Below are 26,974 nucleotides of genomic sequence, written 5' to 3' on the forward strand. Positions count from 1 at the left end.
AGTGCGATGTAATCACAGTATTTGACGGTTCTATTTGACTCTCCGATATGAAGAGCATGCCCCAAATTTACTTTTTAGCACCAAAAAAATGTGAATTGGTCAAACTGCGATGTAACCACAGTATTTGATTGGTTATATTTGACTCTTAGATATGAAGTGCACACCCCAAATTTACTTTTTAGCACCAAAAAAATGTGAATTGGTCAAACTGCGATGTAACCACAGTATTTGATTGGTTATATTTGACTCTCAGATATGAAGTGCATGCCCCAAATTTACTTTTTATCACCCAAAAAATGTGAACTGGTCAAACTGCGATGTAACCACAGTATTTGACGGTTCTATTTGACTCTCCGATATGAAGAGCATGCCCCAAATTTACTTCTTAGCACCAAAACATTTTAATTTTTTCAAAGTGCGATGTAATCACAGTATTTGACGGTTCTATTTGACTCTCAGATATGAAGTGCACGCCCCAAATTTACTTTTTAGCACCAAAAAAATGTGAATTGGTCAAACTGCGATGTAACCACAGTGTTTCACGGTTCTATTTGACTCTTAGATATGAAGTGCACACCCCAAATTTACTTTTTAGCACCAAAAAAATTTGAATTGGTCAAACTGCGATGTAACCACAGTATTTGATTGGTTATATTTGACTCTCAGATATGAAGTGCATGCCCCAAATTTACTTTTTGGCAACAAAGATATGTGAATTGGTCAAACTGCAATGTAACCACAGTATTTGATTGGTTATATTTGACTCTCAGATATGAAGTGCACGCCCCAAATGTACTTTTTATCACCCAAAAAATGTGAATTGGTCAAACTGCGATGTAACCACAGTGTTTCACGGTTCTATTTGACTCTTAGATATGAAGTGCACACCCCAAATTTACTTTTTAGCACCAAAAAAAAGTGAATTGGTCAAACTGCGATGTAACCACAGTATTTGATTGGTTATATTTGACTCTCAGATATGAAGTGCACGCCCCAAATTTACTTTTTATCACCCAAAAAATGTGAATTGTTCAAACTGCGATGTAACCACAGTATTTGACGGTTCTATTTGACTCTCCGATATGAAGAGCATGCCCCAAATTTACTTTTTTTTTTTTTTTTTAATTCTTTATTTTGGTTGTGCACTGATTGAACAAACAGCCGGCGTGTGCCACAACAGCGACATCCGGCAGAGTAGGTAAACACTGGTATAACATGTTATGGCATTGGATATACAGGCACATTTTTTATATTATTTTAAAACAGTAGAGCAGGATCGCGTTTGATTTTAAAATGGTAGCATATTACACATGTCATGGAGAGACAGATACAGAAAAAACATATGCGGGGAGCATGACTTGTTCATGAGAGCGTACATAGAGTGTTAAATGATAGGGAAAGAAGAATTACAGTGAGAAACGTTTAAATGACATGCGAGGTACAAATCTCTTAACTTTGAGTGTGGTGATGTAATTTATGGACACGTGTTAGTTACTCGAAGTTGGATTGGTTATGCTCAGCAATGCTTGTCAACGCTTGAGAGGTGTACTTGCATTATATACTTATATGGTCTAAGTGATCATACATTTATCCCATAGGATCATATGTCGTTCTGGGTATGAGTACATTAAAGAGTTAGGTGATTGTAAGCATGCATTTAAGCTAAGCGATATATCACATCAGAAAGATTAGATTATAAACACGCTGGAAATAAATGATAGTCTACAAGTAGTAGGTATATCACCCTGGCTGATTCAGAGTTCTTAGGTTGAATAATGTTCCCGAGGCCTTGTTTGTGGTCGCAGGTCTGCACTTAACCGATGCCCGTTCTACTATGAAGGTGTGACCAGGTGCCGGTGTCCGTCGGTGGTCGGGTAGTGCCGCTCCAGGGGTGTCTTCGTGCTTCTGGTAGGCAGCCAGTCTCCCCAGCCAGCCAGGCGTGCCCCTTTTGGATGTCCGAATATGAGTGTCCATTAGGGAGGACGCTCGGGAGCTGATCAAAGCATCTGAGTGCAGGGGGGCCCTGTGGGATCCTCGTCCTGGCCGCTGTGCTCTATGCTGCGTGTAGGGCGGGTATGTGGTCAGCCCCGTCGCGGGAGTACCTTGTTTGGTGGTAAGGCCGACAGTCGCTGACATGGGTGAGTGGTGTTCAGTATGCGCCAGTGCAGCAGCCATTATGGATCCGGGTAGGCCTCCACCGTTGCCTGTCCGAGGTATAGTTCGTGGGGAGGGCGGGTAGGAGGTTGCTCGCGGGGCCGCGGTGCTTGGCATGCTGGGCCTATGTTCTTCCTGCCCCCTGTATTCGTTTTTGGAGGCCTGGTTGGTTGGTCTGATCTCCCTTATGGAGTAGTCTCCTCCGCTGGTCTGGGCACACATGGAATCCGCCATCTTGGGTGGGGCGGTCAGGCGCTCGGGCGGGGTGGCACCATCTTTGGGCCCTGGATGCGTAGCCTTTGGGTGAGGACCGGGATCACCCCCACCGGTCCATAGGGGGGGGGGACAGGGCCGAGTCCGCCCGGGTCTCCGCTTCCATTTCGGCACCATTAGGCAGGATAGAGGGGCAGCGGCCGTCCGTCCCTCTCACCGCCGGCATAGGCCCCCACTCGATCGTCGAGGGCCTCGCTTCCAGGGGACTGTAGCACCAATCGCCAGCCTCTCCCTGGATCCGGTGTCTCTGTGGCTTTGAACACCCGTGCTGGCGGTTTATTATTAGGTCTTTTTTCATGTTTTGGTTATATAATCGAGGATGTGTAGCAGGAGCTAAACTCGTGTGTGACCGTCCAGCTTGGCGGTTCGGCCCCGCCCCCCCAAATTTACTTTTTAGCACCAAAAATTTTTAATTTTTTCAAAGTGCGATGTAATCACAGTGTTTGACGGTTCTATTTGACTCTTAGATATGAAGTGCACACCCCAAATTTACTTTTTAGCACCAAAAAAATGTGAATTGGTCAAACTGCGATGTAACCACAGTATTTGATTGGTTATATTTGACTCTCAGATATGAAGTGCATGCCCCAAATTTACTTTTTATCACCCAAAAAATGTGAACTGGTCAAACTGCGATGTAACCACAGTATTTGACGGTTCTATTTGACTCTCCGATATGAAGAGCATGCCCCAAATTTACTTCTTAGCACCAAAACATTTTAATTTTTTCAAAGTGCGATGTAATCACAGTATTTGACGGTTCTATTTGACTCTCAGATATGAAGTGCACGCCCCAAATTTACTTTTTAGCACCAAAAAAATGTGAATTGGTCAAACTGCGATGTAACCACAGTGTTTCACGGTTCTATTTGACTCTTAGATATGAAGTGCACACCCCAAATTTACTTTTTAGCACCAAAAAAATTTGAATTGGTCAAACTGCGATGTAACCACAGTATTTGATTGGTTATATTTGACTCTCAGATATGAAGTGCATGCCCCAAATTTACTTTTTAGCAACAAAGATATATGAATTGGTCAAACTGCGATGTAACCACAGTATTTGATTGGTTATATTTGACTCTCAGATATGAAGTGCACGCCCCAAATGTACTTTTTATCACCCAAAAAATGTGAATTGGTCAAACTGCGATGTAACCACAGTATTTGACGGTTCTATTTGACTCTCCGATATGAAGTGCACGCCCCAAATTTACTTTTTAGCACCAACAAATTTGAATTGGTCAAACTGCGATGTAACCACAGTGTTTCCCGGTTCTATTTGACTCTTAGATATGAAGTGCACACCCCAAATTTACTTTTTATCACCCAAAAAATGTGAATTGGTCAAACTGCGATGTAACCACAGTATTTGACGGTTCTATTTGACTCTCAGATATGAAGTGCATGCCCCAAATTTACTCTTTAGCCCCCAAAAAATGTGAATTGGTCAAACTGCGATGTAACCACAGTATTTGACGGTTCTATTTGACTCTCAGATATGAAGTACACGCCCCAAATTTACTTTTTAGCACCAAAGAAATGTGAATTTTTCAAAGTGCGATGTAACCACAGTATTTGATGGTTCTTTTTGACTCTCAGATATAAAGTGCATTCCCCAAATTTACTTTATAGCACCAAAGAAATGTGAATTTGTCAAAGTGTGATGTAACCACAGTATTTGATGGTTCTATTTGACTCTCAGATATGAAGTGCACGCCCTAAATTTACTTTTTAGCACCAACAAATTTGAATTGGTCAAACTGCGATGTAACCACAGTGTTTCCCGATTCTATTTGACTCTTAGATATGAAGTGCATGCCCCAAATTTACTCTTTAGCCCCCAAAAAATGTGAATTGGTCAAACTGCGATGTAACCACAGTATTTGATGGTTCTATTTGACTCTCAGATATGAAGTGCACGCCCTAAATTTACTTTTTAGCACCAAAAAATTTGATTTTTTTTCAAAGTGCGATGGAATCACAGTATTTGACGGTTCTATTTGACTCTCAGATATGAAGTGCACGCCCCAAATTAAATTTTTAGCACCAAAAACATGCGAATTAGTCAAACTGCAATGTCACAGCGGTATTTTAAAATGCCTAGATGTTGCCCACTGAGCTACCAGAACAAGATTAAAGTAATGTGCCTGGCACACATGCAGTTGCAGGGCAGGGTACAAAAATGTAGTATAGCACCCACAAAAATAATCGCTATAGTTTGCAGATTCAACACCAGAATTCTTTCCTAATCTGTCCCTCACAGCTGCAGCATCCTCTCCCTATACTAATAAGAGCTCATGTGAGCCCAGCTTATATAGAGGCTGGGTCACATGCTGCACTGGTCAATCATAGCCATGCCATTAGTAGGCATGGCTGTGATGGCTTCTAAGGGCACACGAGTCAAACGCTTGTTGATTGGCTGCCCTGCAGCTTTTCAAAATGCACTATTAAATCGCCGAACACCAAACTCGAACCCGAACTGTTACTGAAATGTCCGGGTTCGGGGTCAAAAAAATGGTAATGTTCAGTACGAACCCGAACTTTACATTACGGGTTCGCTCAACTCTACTCATTAATATAATGCAAATATGTTTCCAAACCAGTAAAATTTGCAAGGCTGTTACACGGTGTTGCTTTAATCAGTGTTCACTTGCTTGCTGGGAGTAACAAAGTGCTATATGTTAGTGGAGACTCACAATAAACATATGTAACAATGGTATCTCACCGTTTACCATGTCCATAACTTTTATAAAATAGTCTCCAATGCCTGTTGGAGGTATAAAAGCATTCATACCTTGCTTTAAGTAAATTCATTCTGGACTGAGGTGCATGATCTGCTAATCCCATTATGTGATAATCACATTGTAAAAGCCCTACTCACCTTTCTGTGCCTTTCTTTTCCTACCACAATTCCATTTTGTGCTAAGGCAATAGGTATGCACATTCTACAAGTGGCTTGAAGTCTCATTGTGCACATTGAAAATCAGAGCAGAATTCTAAGTCCATAGATCTGATAAAGCTTATCATTCTAAACTACTGACACAAGCAATTACCAATGCATTCCAAAATAATTTAAAACGTTAAATAGTTTAAATATAAAAGCGCTAATTGTATGGCTCTATGTGCACAAATGAGGTATAAAGGAAAAATTATATATACAAACAGTCCCTAATATACCTCAAAAAATGTATACTTCCAATATACAATTAAATCTCCAAAAGCTGCTACACACCTGTGAGTACCCAAAACCCTCACCAACACTCAAACCAAATACTTATAAAGGTGGAGCGCAAAGTCAGATCCACATCCCCTTAGGGTCCTTTAAGTGGTTTCAGCTCAGATGAATATATGGAAAAAATAAAGTGCATATAATAGTGAAGCACAGTTACATTCAATTACACATATTTATTAATAGTTCACTAGACATCAAACACTCCTAACACTGAAGAGAAATAGATCAAAGTCAATTTCAAGTAAAATACATAAATCAGACAATACACATAAGTATGAAAAACAATAAACAAACTAAATCTTAAGCCTCTTACGAGATAAAAATAAGTGAGTGTATGCAGTCCCAGCTGCTACTCACAAACGCTTTGTAATTGCCTGAGCCCAGGTACGGTGTTAGCAGCCGGCTTCTCCTTTTTCCTCCACGGATATTTCGGGGAAAGCAGACCGCTGAAAAATGCTGGGCATCAGTTAGGGTTCTCCGAGCTTCCCGGGTGCTCCGCCCCCTTTGCGTCAATGCGTCACAAGCGTGCGTGGCGTGCGTCACTGCGTCATCTACGTGTTTCGCCGAAGCTTCCTCAGGACGTAAAGCAGTGATGCCGTCTTGTCTAAATTGTCCATTATTTAAAGCAGTCCGCTCATTTCTTATTGGACCACTTCTAATAGTCTCTCATGAACAAGTGTACAACAAGTTCACAATCTCTGTTTAACCCTGTGGTTTGCCTGCATCTAGTACACTGCCTATTTTACACATTACACATAACAATTAAATATATTTTAATACATTACTAGCAAACAATTCAGTACTCTTAGTTTTGCAGCTTGATCCCTAATTTCCAAGGGAAAAATAGATAAAAATAATTAATATTAGCACATAATCTCAACATATTTTTAAACCAGACTTTAACTCTATTTGAATAAAGTGCCCCTTTTCCAAAAAACTTGCGCATATTTAAGGTGACCATTCCCCATTTTAAGGTGCTATGATGAGTATTCTAAAAATATTAAAACAGAAATAAAAAATAAATAATAAATAACAAAAAATAAGATAAAAAATAGTCTCTCCCAAAATCCCTTAAAATATTAATAATAATTATATTTATAAAAATCATAAGAAGTGGCACAACTCAAAATCATTATTTAGGCCAAATGGAATGAGGGTGTTGAGTTCAAAGAAAAAACTAGGTCAAATGGAAATGAGATGGATCTTTGAACTCAACACCCTCATTCCATTTGGCCTAAATAATGATTTTGAGTTGTGCCACTTCTTATAATTTTTATAAATATAATTTTTATTAATATTTTAAGGGATTTTGTGAGAGACTATTTTTTATTTTATTTTTTGTTATTTATTATTTATTTTTTATTTCTGTTTTAATATTTTTAGAATACTTAGATCATAGCACCTTAAAATGGGGAATGGTCACCTTAAATATGCGCACGTTTTTGGGAAAAGGGGCACTTTATTCAAATAGAGTTAAAGTCTGGTTTAAAAATATGTTGAGATTATGTGCTAATATTAATTATTTTTTATCTATTGTTCCCTTGAAAATTAGGGATCAAGCTGCAAAATTAAGAGTACTGAATTGTTTGCTAGTAATGTATTAAAATGTATTTAATTGTTATGTGTAATGTGTAAAATAGGCAGTGTACTAGATGCAGGCAAACCATAGGGTTAAACAGAGATTGTGAACTTGTTGTACACCTGTTCATGAGAGACTATTAGAAGTGGTCCAATAAGAAATGAGCGGACTGCTTTAAATAATGGACAATTTAGACAAGACGGCATCACTGCTTTACGTCCTGAGGAAGCTTCGGCGAAACACGTAGATGACGCAGTGACGCACGCCACGCACGCTTGTTACGAATTGACGCAAAGGGGGGCGGAGCACCCGGGAATCTCGGAGAACCCTAGAAACATAGAAACATAGAAACATAGAATATGACGGCAGATAAGAACCATTCGGCCCATCTAGTCTGCCCAGTTTTCTAAATACTTTCATTAGTCCCTGGCATTATCTTATAGTTAGGATAGCCTTATGCCTATCCCACGCATGCTTAAACTCCTTTACTGTGTTAACCTCTACCACTTCAGCTGGAAGGCTATTCCATGCATCCACTACCCTCTCAGTAAAGTAATACTTCCTGATATTATTTTTAAACCTTTGTCCTTCTAATTTTAGACTATGTCCTCTGGTTGTGGTAGTTTTTCTTCTTTTAAATATAGTCTCCTCTTTTACTGTGTTGATTCCCTTTATGTATTTAAATGTTTCTATCATATCCCCCCTGTCTCGTCTTTCCACCAAGCTATACATGTTAAGATCCTTTAACCTTTCCTGGTAAGTTTTATCCTGCAATCCATGAACCAGTTTAGTAGCCCTTCTTTGTACTCTCTCTAAGGTATCAATATCCTTCTGAAGATATGGTCTCCAGTACTGTGTACAGTACTCCAAGTGAGGTCTCACCAGTGTTCTGTACAATGGCATGAGCACTTCCCTCTTTCTACTGCTAATACCTCTCCCTATACAACCAAGCATTCTGCTAGCATTTCCTGCTGCTCTATTACATCGTCTGCCTACCTTTAAGTCCTCAGAAATAATCACCCCTAAATCCCTTTCCTCAGATGTTGAGGTTAGGACTCTATCAAATATTCTGTACTCTGCCCTTGGGTTTTTACGTCCAAGATGCATTATCTTGCACTTATCCACATTAAATGTCAGTTGCCACAACTCTGACCATTTTTCTAGTTTACCTAAATCATTTGCCATTTGGCTTATCCCTCCTGGAACATCAACCCTGTTACATATCTTAGTATCATCCACAAAAAGACACACCTTACCATCAAGACCTTCTGCAATATCACTAATAAAAATATTAAAGAGAATGGGTCCAAGTACAGATCCCTGAGGTACCCCACTGGTGACAAGCCCAAGCTTCGAATATACTCCATTGACTACAACCCTCTGTTGCCTGTCACTCAGCCACTGCCTTACCCATTCAACAATATTGGAATCCAAACTCAAAGATTGCAGTTTATTGATAAGCCTTCTATGTGCAACAGTGTCAAAAGCCTTACTGAAATCTAGGTAAGCAATGTCTACTGCACCACCCTGATCTATAATTTTAGTTACCCAATCAAAAAAATCAATAAGATTAGTTTGGCATGATCTCCCTGAAGTAAACCCATGTTGTCTCTGATCTTGAAATCCATGTGTTTTTAGATGTTCAACAATCCTATCCTTTAACATGGTTTCCATCACTTTCCCCACTACTGAAGTAAGGCTTACTGGCCTATAGTTGCCCGACTCCTCCCTATTACCTTTCTTGTGAATGGGCACAACATTCGCTAACTTCCAATCTTCTGGGACTACTCCTGTTAACAATGATTGGTTAAATAAATCTGTTAAAGGTTTTGCTAGTACACCACTAAGCTCTTTTAATAGCTTTGGGTGTATTCCATCAGGTCCCATTGACTTATTTGTCTTTACTTTTGACAGTTGAAATAGAACCTCTTCCTCTGTAAACTCACGTGTAATAAATGACTCATTTATCCTTTTTTTTAACAGAGGTCCCTTTCCTTCATTTTCAGCTGTAAATACCGAACAAAAATATTCATTGAGGCAGTCAGCTAGACCTTTATCCTCATCTACATACCTTCCTTCTTTTGTTTTTAATCTAACTAATCCTTGTTTTACTTTTCTTTTCTCATTTATGTATCTAAAAAAAGTTTTGTCCCCCTTTTTTACTGACTGTGCTATTTTCTCTTCTGTGTGCGATTTGGAAGCTCTTATAACTTGCTTAGCCTCTTTCTGCCTAATCTTATAGGTCATTCTGTCTTCCTCACTCTGGTTTTTTTTATAATTACTAAATGCTAACTTTTTGTTTTTTACTATTTTGGCCACATCTGCGGAGTACCACAGTGGTTTCTTGATTTTTTTGCTTTTACTGACAAGCCTAATGCAATTTTCTGTTGCCTTCAGTAGTGCAGCTTTTAAATAATCCCATTTATTTTGGACTCCATTTAAGTTGCTCCAGTCTGATAATGACTCCTTTACACATATTCTAATTTTAGAAAAGTCTGTTTTTCTAAAGTCTAAAACTTTTGTTTTTGTGTGGTGTGACTCAGTCACTGTTCTTATATTAAACCACACTGACTGATGATCACTGGATCCTTAACTTTCACCTACAGTAATATCTGATACCAAATCTCCATTTGTTAACACTAAATCTAGTATGGCCTCTTTACGAGTTGGCTCCTCAACGACTTGTTTTAGAGACAATCCCAGTAGGGAGTTTAGAATGTGTGTGCTTCTAGCACAAGTAGCTATTTTGTTTTCCAATTTACATCAGGAAGATTAAAGTCACCCATGGTGATAACTTCCCCCTTCATTGTCATTTTAGCTATTTCTTCAACTAGTAGATTATCTAACTCTTCAATTTGTCCTGGGGGCCTATAAATCACACCTACATGAGTTACTGTGTGATTACCAAATTCTAACGTAACCCAAATGGACTCTATGTTCGTCTCACTAACCTTTATTAGGCTAGATTTTATGCTATCCTTCACATACAGGGCCACCCCTCCCCCTTTCTTGCCTTCCCTGTCTTTTCTATATAAAGAGTACCCTGGTATTGCTATGTCCCAGTCATTTTTTTCATTATACCATGTCTCAGTAACAGCGACTAAATCTACACTATCAGTTGCCATTATTGCCACAAGTTCATGGATCTTATTCCCTAAACTGCGAGCATTTGTAGACATGACTCTAAGCTTATCATTTTTTAACACACTTGCTACAGGCACCTTCTGTCCTTGTTTTGGGGGACAATTGGATTGATGTTTTATCACCCTTTTGCCCCCCCCTCCCAGTTTAAATACATCTTAGCAAAACCGCTGAACTGCTCACTGAGAACATTTGTTCCCTTTTGAGAAAGATGCAAAGCATCTTTTTTGTACAGTTTATTTCCGATCCAAACAAGCCACAAGTTAAAGTCCCTAATACGCATCTGCCTGTCATTCTGAGTGTTATGCACAGGCAGAACTTCAGAGAATGACAGTGTGGAAGCAACCTGCCGTATATCATTGGCAAAAACACTAAAAACTTCCTTAACCTCTGAAACCTCATTGCAAGCCAAGTCATTTGTCCCTAAATGGACAATTCCTGCTTTGCTTGCTTAACAATATTACAGATACGTCTCCTGTCTCTGTGAGCAGTAGCTCCGGGAAGACACCTCACAAGACCACCATTGTCCATCTCCACACCTCTTATGATGGAATCCCCCAACAACAACTGCTTTCTATTAGGCCTCATCATAGTCTTCAGGCCTCTCTGCACAACACCACTGGCATCAATGCCTCTCTCCACAACAGCACTAGCCTCAGTGCCTCTCTCCACAACACCTCTAGCCTCAGTGCCTCTCTCCACAACACCTCTAGCCTCAGTGCCTCTCTCCACAACACCACTAGCCTCAGTGCCTCTCTGCACAACACCACTAGCCTCAGTGCCTCTCTGCACAACACCACTAGCCTCAGTGCCTCTCTGCACAACACCACTAGCCTCAGTGCCTCTCTGCACAACACCACTAGCCTCAGTGCCTCTCTGCACAACACCACTAGCCTCAGTTCCTCTCTGCACAACACCACTAGCCTCAGTGCATCTCTGCACAACACCACTAGCCTCAGTGCCTCTCTGCACAACACCACTAGCCTCAGTGCCTCTCTGCACAACACCACTAGCCTCAGTGCCTCTCTGCACAACACCACTAGCCTCAGTGCCTCTCTGCACAACACCACTAGCCTCAGTGCCTCTCTGCACAACACCACTAGCCTCAGTGCCTCTCTGCACAACACCACTAGCCTCAGTGCCTCTCTGCACAACACCACTAGCCTCAGTGCCTCTCTGCACAACACCACTAGCCTCAGTGCCTGTCTCCATGACACCATTACACTCTGAAAGTGCAGAAAATGAATTATGTAGAACAACAGACTGTGCAATATGCCTTTTATCCACAACTCTAAGTCTACCAGATCCTACAGTAATCCATCTGCCATTCCTAGTATGTCTCTGTGGCAGTGGCTTTGCAGCAGTTCCAGCCTGAGTTTGTTTACCAGATAATTTACAAATCTCAGACTTCAAAAATACAATCTCCTGCCGCAAGATAGAGAACTGTCTACAGATTAGACAACAACTAAACCTCCAAAAAGTGGAACGCGAAACAAATGCATAGCAACTATTACACTGAACTAAGTCTGCCATTCCAATGAGGTGAATAATTTAAATCAAACGAATCTTAACTTTTTATTTGTCCTCCTGAATACCTCAGATTACCTCCAGGTTATCTCCAGACTATCTCCAACCACAGACACTTAGAAGCAACACTCTCCAGACTATCTCCAATCACAGACACTTAGAAGCAACACTCTCCAGACTATCTCCAACCACAGACACTTAGAAGCAACACTCTCCAGACTATCTCCAACCACAGACACTTAGAAGCAACACTTAGAAGAAGCAACCAAGCTCTATTAGCCAAGCTAATGACAACAGCCCTTATATACTCCTAAAATCACCTCCCACTAGGAATGTTTAACACCTGGGTAGGCCTCTGCTTATTAGCAAACAATAGCTAATTTACACAGCAATCAATAGCAAGTAGCTACCTAATCCAATCAAATGCCTTATAATTACCAACAGGAAATCAAACCTTGTGCAATCAGTAACCTTTTCCTACAGATGAATCTTACCTGTAACAGTAAAAAAGAAAACCCTTAGCACAAATCTTAGACAGTTGAAGCTTCTGTAAAACTCTCCAGACTATCTCCAACCACAGACACTTAGAAGCAACACTTAGAAGAACCAACCAAGCAACCCTAACTGATGCCCAGCATTTTTCAGCGGTCTGCTTTCCCCGAAATATCCGTGGAGGAAAAAGGAGAAGCCGGCTGCTAACACCGTACCTGGGCTCAGGCAATTACAAAGCGTTTGTGAGTAGCAGCTGGGACTGCATACACTCACTTATTTTTATCTCGTAAGAGGCTTAAGATTTAGTTTGTTTATTGTTTTTCATACTTATGTGTATTGTCTGATTTATGTATTTTACTTGAAATTGACTTTGATCTATTTCTCTTCAGTGTTAGGAGTGTTTGATGTCTAGTGAACTATTAATAAATATGTGTAATTGAATGTAACTGTGCTTCACTATTATATGCACTTTATTTTTTCCATATATTCATCTGAGCTGAAGCCACTTAAAGGACCCTAAGGGGATGTGGATCTGACTTTGCGCTCCACCTTTATAAGTATATAATTTAAAACGTGTTGCACAGTTATTGGAACCTTGATACTCCTTTTACTGTGTTATCTATAACCACACAGATGAGTACTTTCCTGATGTGCCTCCATCAGCAGGCTGATGTATCTTACTACCCGTTTTTATACGTACTTATTATGTATGTCTTTATATAGTATTTTAATTGACCTATTTATTCAAAGAATTGGCATGTAGAGTGGCTGTTTTCCTATTCCATATTGTTATATACTAACGTGGTTTATTGATTTCATTCCTTTTCCTCTCCTTTTTTTCTTTACAGTTAACTTTAATAAATATTTAATTAGGAAACATTTAAATTTACCTCTTGGTAAAGCATACAACTCTCCAGGTCAGCAGTGAAAGCAAATAGTTAAAAGGAGAGAACAATTATATAGACTCATGTCTTTATTTGCAACATAGAAAATATAAGTTTAACAAGCTTATAAAGTCATGAACGAACAAAAGATAAAAAAAAGTATTTTCTAACTTGTAACAAATGCCATGATAGATGTCAAAAACCATCTGTCTCAAATTTATCCAAACTGTCATCAGGTATTATAATCCAGGCAAACATGATACACACTAGGACAAGTTGTGTAGAAGTCTGAAGGCTTATCAAAAGAGTGTCAAAAGAAGATAAAATAAAGCAATCTTCTGTTTAGCCACAGATTATTACCAGGTAGAATTTGGCTTAGAAATAACAGTTATCTTATTGATTAATAGTAATTTCTTTACATCATAAAATAGTGCTCTAAATATTTGTGGTAATGGGTATTACATATATATTGTAGCAGAATGAATCTTTGGCAGTTATACTTTGTTCCTTCTATGGGCTGTCCGTATCTTCACCATTGTTATTTTGTATGTTTTCCTTAATATGTTCGGTAGTTTGTTCAGTTTTTAAACTACTGAACTAGACCGTCCCCAAACCCTAATTCTCTGGAAATGTTTTGGGCATGGGACCATGCTTGCGTTTGGTCAAATTATGACTTCCAGGAAATTCCGGAACCCGATCTGGGTGATTTTTGGATATGTTGGTCACCCAGATCGGGGCTATCAGGGAATGTAATGTTTGTGGGGTTTTATGTATTTTTAAGGTACTTTTGGGAAATGTGTGTTTTTTGTGTTTGTAGATAATTTAGTTTATTACAGTGCTTAACTCCATTATCTCCCAGGCAAAGGGGAGGGATTATCTTGTTTTGTATGGGAGTGTCCTGGACCTGAGAGCCAATGTAATCATGTGTATGTTTTTACTGTAGTTTACTCTCACGTCCAGAGTGGAGTGCCCCTTGCATGGGGACCTGCATATCGTTCTATCTGCATTTGGTTATCTAGTCATTTGGTTTGGCACATTTTCTGTGAAATTTTTATTTATTTTCTGAATGTCAGCTGACCATTAATGTTTACTGGCTTAGGGCTATGGTTAGTGTGCGAAGGTTAAGTTTAGAGCTAGGGTTTATATAATCTTTGGGAAGTAGGGAGTTACACTATCAGGTGCTACAGGATATTCATTTAGCTTGTAAGAAGGCTAAATAAAAATGGCAGCTGCTGTCTGTAATTGTAACACCTGCTAATCTCTGACAGACCAAAATATGTATATTCTGATTCTGATCTGAGACTGGGAATTCTGTGCTGTGTTGGCAGTTAAACCATGCAGGGAATATTGCCCAGATAAATTCACCTATTGTGAAGTCCACGTTTTGCCAAGATTTGTGAGTAAAACATTGACAACCCCTTATACATACATACAAAGGTGTAGCAGAAATTATGTAGAAGTGAGAAGAGTGTGCAGAAAATACTGTAAGTATGTAGAGACTGGCGCTCCAGTTGAACATGGAACCATAGCAAAAAACATATATATGCACGCACAATAGACTTTATAAAAAACACTATATCACTGTTGTAGACAGTGAGCGGATAAAAATACACGGACAAGTACAAGGGCTAACAAAGGGCAAATAAAGGTATTCAAGAGTTCAAGAATTCTTTCAAATCTGCAATTTTGACCACGCTTTTCAGATTTAATACACTAATGTTCTGCAATTAGTGCATAAAAAAATAGAGATAATATTGGTGAGCTAAGATCAGAAATACTGTTATGTATTAGTAGTATTAAAATGTATAGTTGTTAATATTTGAATGATGGATATCATTCACCCTACTTCTTTGCTTTCTATATCTCTTACTGATTTGAAAGCCTTCAAAAAACAAAATGCTGCAGCAACAAAAGAAAGCTAATGTAAACAAAGCTTCAGGGCCAGCTGGTGTTCATCCACGCGTACTAGAGGAGCTAGGTGTGGACATAAATTAACCTCTGTAGTTAATCTTTAATATATTTTTTTCAAGAATATGTAATATTAATATTTGGGTCTAGTTCTAGAAACAAAATAGGGAACAATGCCCAATGTCAATCAGAAGTTGTGAATGCCAGTAAGGTATTGTCATGCTTAATAAGGAATTCATTCTGAAGACAAAGATATAATTTTGCCTTTTTATAAATTAATGGTACGACTACACCTGGTTCTAAAGAAGGTTATTATGACCTTAAAAAAATGCAGAGGTGGGCTACAAAATTAATAGGAGAATGGCAAATTTTAGTTATGGAGAAAAACTAACAAATCTAAATCTGTTTAGTTTAACCCCTTAACGCCGTTACGGCGTTCTATGCCGTCGCGGCTTTAAAGGGCTTTAAAGCCGTTGCGGCGGCATAGAACGCCGTAACGGCTTGCAGCCCCAGGAGCAGAGGTGTACTCACCTCCGCCGCGATCCTCTTCTGGGGGGCTGTCTGAGAGCCCAGGCAGCCCCCCTCCGGCAAATGAGGCCCCCGGGGGCCATGTGATCGCTCTCAAAGAGCGATCACATGGCCCCCTATAGCTGGCTATGGATCTGCCAGCAGGGGGACTGTTTAAAATATTAGACAGTCCCCCTGCTGGTAGGTAGTGTAAAAAAATAAATATTAAAATGTTATAAAATAAATTAAATGCCTTTTTATATATATATAATATGTATATATATTATATATATAATATATATACATATTATATATATGTAACGTCATACGTAATGTATTTTAATATTAATATTAGTATATATATTAATATTAAAATACACTTAGAATGACGTTACATATATATAATATGTATATATATTATATATATAATAGATCTACATATATATATTATATATATATACGCATAATTACAATAATAAATAAATAAAATAATTAAATAAATAAATAAAATATTGAAACAAAATATAAAATAAATTATATATTCATATGTAATTTCATTCTAACTGTATTTTGTTATTAATATATATATATTGGAAACAGAATACACTTAGAATGACATTCTATATATATCTATCTGTATATAAAATACAAATAACCGCAAATATATATAGAGAGATAAATACATATAATTACATAAAAGATTACATTAGTATACACGTAGAATTTATATACCTATAAATGCATATATATTAAAATTCTACGTGTATATTTAAGTAATTTTTTAACATAATTATGTCATTTGATTAATTAAAATTTGATTGACATGCCTGACAACACAGGGAGAAAGTGCAGAGAATTTAATTCGCATGCACTATATTAGACCCTGTAACTCTCCAAGACACCATAAAACCTGTACATAGGGGGTACTGTTTTACTCGGGAGACTTCGCTGAACTCAAATATTAGTGTTTAAAACTGGTAAATTGTATTACAACGATGATATTTTAAGTAAAAGTGAAGTTTTTTGCATTTTTTACAAACAAACGGCACTTTTATGGACTATATTATTGTTGTAATATGTTTTACTGTTTTAAAACACTAATATTTGTGTTTAGTGAAATCTCCCGAGAATAACAGTACCCCACATGTACAGGTTTTATGGTGTTTTGGAAAGTTAGAGAATCACATATAAGGCTTGCATTTCATTTTTTTGACATTGAAATTTGCCAGATTAGTTATGTTGCCTTTGAGACCGTATGGTAGCCCAGGAATAAGAATTACCCCCATGATGGCATACCATTTGCAAAAGTAGACAACCCAAGGTATTGCAAATGGGGTATGTCCAGTCATTTTTAGTAGCCACTTAGTCACAAACACTGGCCAAATATTAGTTTTTTGCTTTTTTCACACAAAAACAAATATGAACGCTAACTTTGGCCAGTGTTTGTGACTAAGTGGCTACTAAAAAAAACTAAACATACCCCACGTTCAATACCTTGGGTTGTCTACTTTTTCAAATGGTATGCCATTATGGGGGTAATTCTCATTCCTGGGCTACCACACCGTCTCAAAGGTAACATTACTAATCTGGCAAATTTCAATTTGAAAATGGAACGTTCTATATTTGACCCTGTAACTTTCCAAAACACCATAAAACCTGTTAATGGGGGGTACTGTTGTACTCGTGAGACATCGCTGATTACAAATATGTGCATTTTGTTGCCGTAAAACCTAACAGTATTATGACATTTACAGCTAAAATGTGAGGCGGAACTACAAATTTAATAAAAAAATTCAAATTTCTCACAGTTTTTTTTAATTTTATTCATAATAAATTGTTTCAAATACAAATATTTTATATGAAATGAAAGCCCTGTTTCTCCTGAACAAAATGATATATAATAAGTGTGGGTGCATTTAATATGAAAGAGGTGAATTACGGTTGAACAGACATATAGCGCAAATTCCAGTTTTTGTTTACGTTTTGTTTTGATCAGAACGTGTACTATTGACTCCGTCCTGAAGGGGTTAAAAACTGTGCCTCATATGAGATTTAATAACATTATACAAACATACAAATACCATTGTCTGGAAATATATTCATATATAGGACTATACATAGGACATGAGGTAACCCATTTAGACTGAAAGGAATTTTAGTCTAAGGCAAATGGAAGGAAGGGTTCTTTATGGTAACAACAATAAACATGTGGAATTCTCTGCCTGAAGAGGTGGTTTTATCAGAGACTGTACTGATTTTTTAAAAACAGCGACTGGATGAATTTTTGCAAAAACATAATATTCAGGTATATATTAGTTAATATGTGGGATAACAGCCTCTTTAGCCAATGAGAGAACTAACTGCCATTTTGGGGTTGAGAAGGATTTTTCCCTACTTTGTTGCAAAATTTAAAAATGCTTATTTTGGATCAGCAGCAGAAAAGGTTGTGAGAAAGTCTGAACTTATAGGACGCACGTCTTTTTCAACCTATGTAGCTTTGTATGCTATTCAAAATTCAAAATAAGACCTTAATGCATCAAGGTGTCCATCTTTTTCAAACATCTATATTTGTTGATCTACAAATAGCTAGAAAACAAACAAACAAACAACAAAACAAATGAGTTCATCACTTTTGGGCCATAAAGCAGATAAACTATATGTCTTTGAAATACTCGAAAGTTCTTATTTCTGTTAGAATAAATACATAAAACACACAATCTGAAAAAAAGACTGCAAGAGGCTAAACATTCAAACATTTGTGACCATCGGGCCATAAAGTAAGACAAGAAAAATAATAGCCCAAGGATAATTCTCAACAATATATCTAGCCTATTTACTTTCGTTGCTGACAAATAGGAGTTTCTATGGTGCATAAAGTAAGTTAATTCAGTGTATATTTAACTATAAATATTTCTTTACAAATCAGGTTTTACCTTTCCTCTGATATAAAATGACTCATAAGATAATCCTTCATTTGTTATCAAAATTAATTTAACAGTAATACAAGTAATACAGCAATATAAAATACATTTAGCCAATAGAGCTATTGCTGTTTTCATTCCACAAAGAAACACATTTGTCTTCCAAGGCCCAATTCTGTCCCTCTACATCTCAGCAGAGAGGCAAGTATAAAGATACAAATGTGAATTTGTTTATTATCCCCGAATCACTGCATACAATTGCTGTTTTATCCTACACGTAAATATTAACATCTCATGTTTCAAATAAATGTTGTGGTATTTTTGTTTACATACATAATAAGTTGGTAGTTGACATATGCCTAATACAGGACATGTTGTACTGATATTGTTTTAATATGATGTTTAATTATGTAAACTAAAACATTTTAGACAGGAATTATTCACAGATGTTCAGTGCAGTGTTTTTCCGTATCTAGGCAATATGTCATCATACAGATATTTCTTACATTTTGGTGGCATTTTGAGTTGGCTGCATTCCTGGGAATACAACGAGGTTAGTTACAAATACTTATAAGAAGCATTTTGACCATATTTACCTCTTTTTACTGTGCCTACTATATGTGACAAAAATAGTATTTACAATTTTGCAATGTTCCAAACAAATCTGTAAGACATTGACAAATGAAAAGAAATGCCATTACAGTTATATATTTATCCTTTTTTTTCATCCTCTGATCTATGCATTTAATTATTGCTGTATCCTACATATATAAGATAGCTACGTCTGCATTTTCAAATAAACGTTGAGTTTTTACAAAAAACAAACAATAAGACATTAGCAATGACGGGATTAACACATGCTAGCATGGAATTTTTTTTATTAAGATATTTGGAAAGCCAGCACAAGTTATACAAAATAAATCCACTTTTTCACATTATAATCAGGTAACTTATTTTACAAAAATATAAACAATTAATTTTCATCGTCAATGAACCAGTGGTGCTGAATTTTCCATAATTAACTTGCAAATTTGCAGCTGTTCTTTGAAAGTTATTAGAACAAATAAAATCAATTATGAACACTCAATATATTTACTGAAAAATCTTTCATTATGCATTTAAGTTAAGTCCCACGTCTGTTTCACTGAGTAAATAGTTAATCACTTTTTTTTTTTCCTTGTCGACTGTAAGAAGGCCCACAATGCCAGTTGCATTTTAACGATACGGTACATTTTCATTGGTACTGTTGCCAATTCTCTTTTAAATCATTGCAGTTTCTACTTTAGCCTCTAGCTATAGAATTCTTTTCAAGCAAGCAGTGAACCTGGCAGCATGCCGAAGAGCTAAATAAAGGTGTTTTGGTCTAGCAAACTATTTAGAGTGGTACTTTAGTGATATGGCTTTCTTTAGTGCATCTGCAAAACATTTCTCTGAAGTGAATTTTCATGTGAAAGGGTTCCCTTAATCATCAACAGTATTGTTAGCTTCAATGCGGTTATTTAATTATACCCCTGGGTGCTAACAAAATAAACAAGGGGACTTCTCACAACTTTTTTTTTAAAGCAGCAGGTGCTTTCTTTGTCAGCTATTCAGAATTTGCTATTCCCTCTTTTTGCTAATCTTTAGTCAAACAAGAGCCAGGTGAAGCTTAGCATCAAGTACAAAAAAAAAAAAGAAAAAAAGAAATGCAAATCTTTGAAATAAAATATAACTTACATACTAAATCTATACCATTTATGTGCCCATGTATGCATATTTTCATATTGTACCTGGTACAGTAACATTTTTACAAATGAATAAAAGGGACTAGAGACTATAGAACATATGTTAAATATGGTTTATTGGGGAGTTTACTGAACTAAGTGTATTGCTTGTTTGTCATGCTTACAAATTGATACAAGCAATTGGAATACGCCAAAACTGCATTTCACTTGTAAGACAATCATAGAAATACAATTTCTTTATTTGGTTTTTATTGATAACTTATTTGGAAGAATATAATTGTTCAGACTAGATCTAACAACATATATTAAATATCAAAACAATGCACTAAATTCATTAAAGGGAAACTATAGTGCCAGGAGAACAAACTTGTTTTCCTGGCACTATCGCTTCCCTCTCTGTCAAGACCCACTTCTGTGGTCACTTACCTGGGTCCAGTGCCGATGTCAGTCGGTGCTGACTCAGCTCCGCCCCGTTGACGTCAGCTGGCTGGGAGACCTAATGCACATGCGTGGCAGTGGCCTTGCTCGCATTAGGACCTTCCCATAGGAAAGCATTATACAATGCTTCCCTATGGGGATTCCTGCATAGCGTGAGGACGTCCAGCATCATTTAGACAACCAAAAGTCATCTAAGACAGTGATCCCCAACCCAGGCCTCATGGACCACTAACAGTCCAGGTTTTGTCAGTATCTTCATTTGAATGAAAAAGGGAAATACTTAAATCCTGGACTGTTGGTTGTCCATGAGGACTGGGTTGGGGACCACTGGTCTAAGAAGCCGGAAGTCCCTTTAGTGGCTGTTTGGTAGACAGCCACTAGAAGAGGAGTTAACCCTAGACAGCCCAGACCCGTTTACTTAACATGGCAGGCGTGTGAATGGCTCATTTCTTCTGTTAAGACATTTATGTTTTTTCAGTTTTCTACGTTTTTTTCATTGTAAGACTTTAGATGTCTTTAATAATGCAAACGTGAACTCTGAATTCAGATGGGTTGGCCTTTTAGCCAACGACCCACCCCCGCCTCAATTTGTGCCTAGATAAAGGCCCTATTGCCTGAAATGTGTTAAAACTTTAGTTCTTTCAGTTAGCAGTCTTCTAGGTATAGGATGACTAAAAGCCATAAGCGAGGTTCCACTTCCCTTAATCCCAATCCTTTTATATCTCGCCCATGCTAGTTGGCATGACCACGCAAAGGTAGCAATAAGGGCCCTTGTCAAGTTAAACCCACTTCCTGGAGCACCTAGCAATCTAAACCAAGCTGACAGTACCATATTAAAAAAGAAAAAACAAACAAAAAGAAACCTCAGCTCACTAACGACATGGATACTTTTTATTATGCATTGTTAAGCATACAAATTGATGTAGTGCTTGTGCGACAGTATTTACTCTATGAATGTTTCTTCGTTTTTTTGTGAGATTGAGGATCAATAAATAAAGAATTAAAAAAAAAAAGAACCAACATCTGAGTCTAAGGAGTCATATTCAGTGGAGTTTGATGTTTTGCTTGAGGGGCCTCAAATGAATCTAGCATATCTCTAAAAGAGGCTTTCCATGCCCTATTATCTTCCTCTTGGGCAGAGGATTTGAATTGTGGTTGTTGGACACACTTGTCAGTACTGCATTTTGAATGCAATTCATCAGTTAGATATCGATCCTTCCATTTGATGCATGTTTTGTTTTAAAATGCTTAGGGATTAAAAAGTATAATCTATCAGGGGTAGGCAACCTTTGGCATTCCAGATGTTGTGGACTACAGTCATAATGCTTTGCCAACATTATGGCGGTGTGAGCATTATGGGATATGTAGTTTACAACATTTGGAGAGCCGAAGGTTGGGCTATACAAGAGTGTCCTTTTTTGATGGCCTATCCAGATTTCCTCAAGCCTTTAGCTAAATGCCTGATAGAATTTTCCACTGACCAGAAAAGATTGGATGGAGTAGAAACACCTTTGGTTTGTATTTTGTCTTGGGTAGACTGACCTAATTCTAAAACCACTGACTTTGCAATTGATTATTGCATGGATTACACAGCTCTCATTATGGCATTAAACTTTATTGTATTAACAAATGTATCTATAATATTATAAACATTTTTAAAATGTTGTATTGGTCATGATACTTGGAGTGTTCCTTTAATATCATATACACCCAATATATGTATTAGTAATATATGCAGGTCATATCTTCACATTTAGACAGACCCCGACTAGCCATCGGGCACACCGGGCAAATGCTGGCAGAGGCCGGCAGAGGAGATCACAGAATCTCCCCTGCCGGTCCATGCAGGGCACGCATTGCCGGCCCTGCTGCATTCCATGATGGCCAATGGGGAGATCAAAGATCTCCGTCACTGGCCCACTATCACTAACAACCAGTAGCCGGCTGGGGAGGGAGGAAGAGAGAACCCGCTCTACCGGGTTCCTCTTGCGAGATCCGGAGCGTTGCCATGGCAATGCCCCCTATCTTGTGAGAGTGAACTCTAGCCTTGCAATACCAGGGATAGCAGCACGGTCCCCCCCTGCCTTAGGTTAAAGATAAGAAGGGAGGGGAGATAAAATGCCTGTTTTTTTTCTAACACACAATCTCTCCTAAAATATACACACACATCACCCTCACACACAGCACCTTCACACACAGCACCTTCATACACAGCACCCTCACACACATCACCCTTACACAGAGCACTCTCACACACAACACTCTCTCACCCAGATTACCCTCACACACACATCACACTCACACACAGCACACTCACACATTACCCTCACACACACATCAACCTCACACATAATTTTTGTCCCCAACACACAATCCCTCCTAGCATATACACACACACACACACACACACACACATCTCTCACACACATCACCATCACACACAGCACCCTCACACAGAGCACTCTCACACACAGCACTCTCACACACAGCACTCACCCTCCACACAGTACTCTCACACACACACATCACCTTCACACACATTACTGTCACGCATGCATTACCGTCACACACACATTACCCTCACACACACACACTCACACACTCCTCCCTCACACACACACTCACAAACACAGCTCCCTCACACACACACACACATACACACAGCTCCCTCTTACACACACATTACCCTCAAACACACTGCACCCATCACACACACTGCACCCCTCACAAACACACGCATACTGCACCCCTCACATACACACATACTGCACCCCTCACATACACACATACTGCACCCATCACACACACTGCACCCCTCACAAACACATTACATCCCTCACATACACACTACACCCCTCATACACATCCACTGCACCCTTCACACAAACCCACTGCACCCTTCACACACACCCACTGCACCCTTCACACACACACACACACACACACACACTGCATCCCTCACACATACAAACAGAATCCCCAACACAATGTACCACACACACACACAATACTTCCATACAGACTACAGCACCCCTCACGCACACACACTGTACCCCTCACACACATACTGCAACCCTAAACACATTACATTCCAGACACACACTAGATCCCTTATTCAACTCTGGATCATCTACACACACTTGATCCCTATATACACTCTGAATCCGCTATATACACACACTCACTAGATCTTCTATACACATTATGGGTCCTTTTGATAGCGGAGAAGCTGACGGAAGCCAAGCACAGAGAAGTGGACACAGGTTTCTTCAGGAAGGAAGAGATTCTTTACTCGATTCACCGACCGGGGCTCAGAAGGACTAATGTCACCAAAATACAACAAGATCTGAGCCCAGAACTGCCTGTGTAAATGCATAATATAGACATATAGCTCCTCCTATAGTTAACTCTACCCACATATACTCTTTACCCAATCAGCTGAACAAAGCCTAACTTCCCTTACCTGTTAGACCACATGGCTCACCCAGAACAATGGAGGAGGGGAAGTGTTTTCAGTTTCTGCATTCCTGCACTTGCTCAATACAGTGTTGATTGTATGTTAGCTACATGTAACTGACTAACTGATACACCAACATTTACACATATGCCACATGGCAATCTTGTCCTAGTAAATTTATTTTTACTGAGATTCCACCACACTTCAAACACACACTAGACCCCTAAACACACACACTGCATTCCTGACATACAAACTCTGGATCCCCTATACACGCAAACTAGATTCCTTGTAAACAAACACATACTACATTCCCTAAACACACACTTTCTACAACCCCTACAAACACTACATAACCTATACACACACTATAGCCCATATGCACACACGTGCTACATCCCCTATACACACACTCTCTACAGCCCCTAGCCACACATGCATTACATTACACCACAAACACAATACGACTAAAATAGACCTTACTACACAATGCCACACCACAATCAGCTCACTTTACACACACGCAATCCCACAAGCAGGCTCCAAACACATGCACAATACTCTTTCCTGGCCCTTTTGTCTCCTGGTATCCCATTTATAGAGACACCAGAGACAAGGTGCAAGGAAACACGGCGCAAGCATGTAATTAAATTGACTTGCACTGTGCAGAACAAATACATGGCATTTTTTTCATACTAGAGCTCTTCAGTAGAGCTCTGGGCATGGTCTGACCTGGAAGAGCATTGAACCAACATGCTGATGACAAAATACACCCTCTCTCTTCGCCCCCTACTTAGTGCGCCGCTGTGATTATTTTTTTATTTATTTTTTTATTTTTTAATTTTTGCAGTGCATATTGAGGTAACATACGTGCGTGTGGTACCCCAACGGCAAACCTCACGCAATGTTGAGACACATATAACAATGGGGTAGTTGAGAATACATGCACTATTTTTTGTTTAAGCAGGTAGGTTATTAATACTTGAGTAAATACGTATGCATAGTAACACAAATTAGCTGTAACTGTTGTATTAGTGTATTTAGCGCATTACTGGAAGCAGGATTATACAAACATGCTCGTACACATCTAAGATAGGCTTCCAACAAAGGTTTGCAAAGGATTAACGATAGAAAAGCAGACCTAATGGGTCAGAGAGAATAGGGCGCCCCCTAGTGAATATCTATATATACATATGTACAAAGCATAAAATATAACTTTTAATAGTTAATGCATTAAAAATGCTTGAGGTAAGGACCCAGATACAGAAATGAAGTAAAAGAAAAAATAACACACACAAAAAATAATAATAATAAAGAAAAAATAATAATAGATGGGAGGATATAAATAGACGTGAGAGCGTGCTGAATGGGGATAAAGTAACTTGAGGTGATGTCTCAAGAATTACTGTATGCAAAAACACACACACCCCAAACTGCTGTCTATCTCACAGTTACACACTAAACTCTTAGTTAACTCGTGCTGTACACCCTCAATATATTCCCAGCAGGCACACTATAATATGCCTCTAGAGAGGGGAATAAGCGCAACCAGAGAATAACAATAGGAGTAAGTGTATCCTATAGTGGAGATCTGTCTCAGGATGATACTAGTGTATCTGTGATTGATACAGTTGTGGGAGCAATATCTCTGGGGTTGGGGAGAAAGTTCCGGTGAGGAGAAGGCAACCAACACTATTCAGACAGTGCTAAACGGCACCAACCACCCATTTATGCAGTGGTGTCTTGGAAGGGAAATCTCTCTCTACCCACCAAACGTCCCCCCTCCTGAACGCCACTCAAATAGAGATAATACAACTTTTGGAGATGGCTGCGGGAACAAAATCTCGATGTATAGAGAGCGCTCACTAGCTGACATGCGGGGTTACCGAGGACCAGATATGACCAGCCAATTTGCACGTCTTGGAAAATGGTTTTAAATTTAAAACACTAAATAAATTCCCTCTGTCCCCTTGTCGCATACAGCACCGGCTCAATACATCATTTCACCAATTCTGTCCCTTAGTCGCCACCCCTCTAAGTCGAAGAGAAACTCTATAACTCTAGTGAGGATCAATTTCGATTTGCTCAGCTTACTATCTAGTTGTCCATACAGACAGACTCGTGAACATATCCTCCCTATCTGCCTGCCTGACACGTGTTTCGGCGCCAATACAAGCGCCTTCTTCTGAGGCTAAACGAAGAGTGAAGAACGGGAGCCCCTTAAATATCCCTAAAGGCTAAGTCAGTGTAGTTGGTCTGCAATGTTAAACAATTTTTCAATTGCAGTACAAAAGGTATAGTTTATCTCCTGATCTGCGAATGTGGCCTCAAATATGTGGGCAAAACGATCCGCCCTTTTAAAAGGCGAATCATGGAACATGTACACTCCGTGAGAAACCTGAGGGATACACCCGTGGCAAGACATATCAGAAACCAACACTCTGGTGACCCCAAGGGTGTTAGGTTTGCTGGCATTGAGCGAGTGACTGTAGGTCATAGAGGTGGAGATTTGGATAACGCTCTGCTCAAAAGAGAGTGTTATTGGATTTATAGGTTTAAAACCCTGGCCCCCAATGGTCTAAATGAGGGATTTACATTCACTCCCTTTATTGAGAAATAATCACTCCAGGATTTTAATAAAATGATTACATTACATTTGTACATATTTCCTTTAGGGACTGTATATACCTTCGTTACACTTCATTCATCATTTTTCCACTTTGATTTATTATAT

The sequence above is a fragment of the Pelobates fuscus genome, chromosome 12 (assembly GCF_036172605.1).
Source record: "Pelobates fuscus isolate aPelFus1 chromosome 12, aPelFus1.pri, whole genome shotgun sequence".
Lineage (NCBI taxonomy): Eukaryota > Metazoa > Chordata > Amphibia > Anura > Pelobatidae > Pelobates > Pelobates fuscus.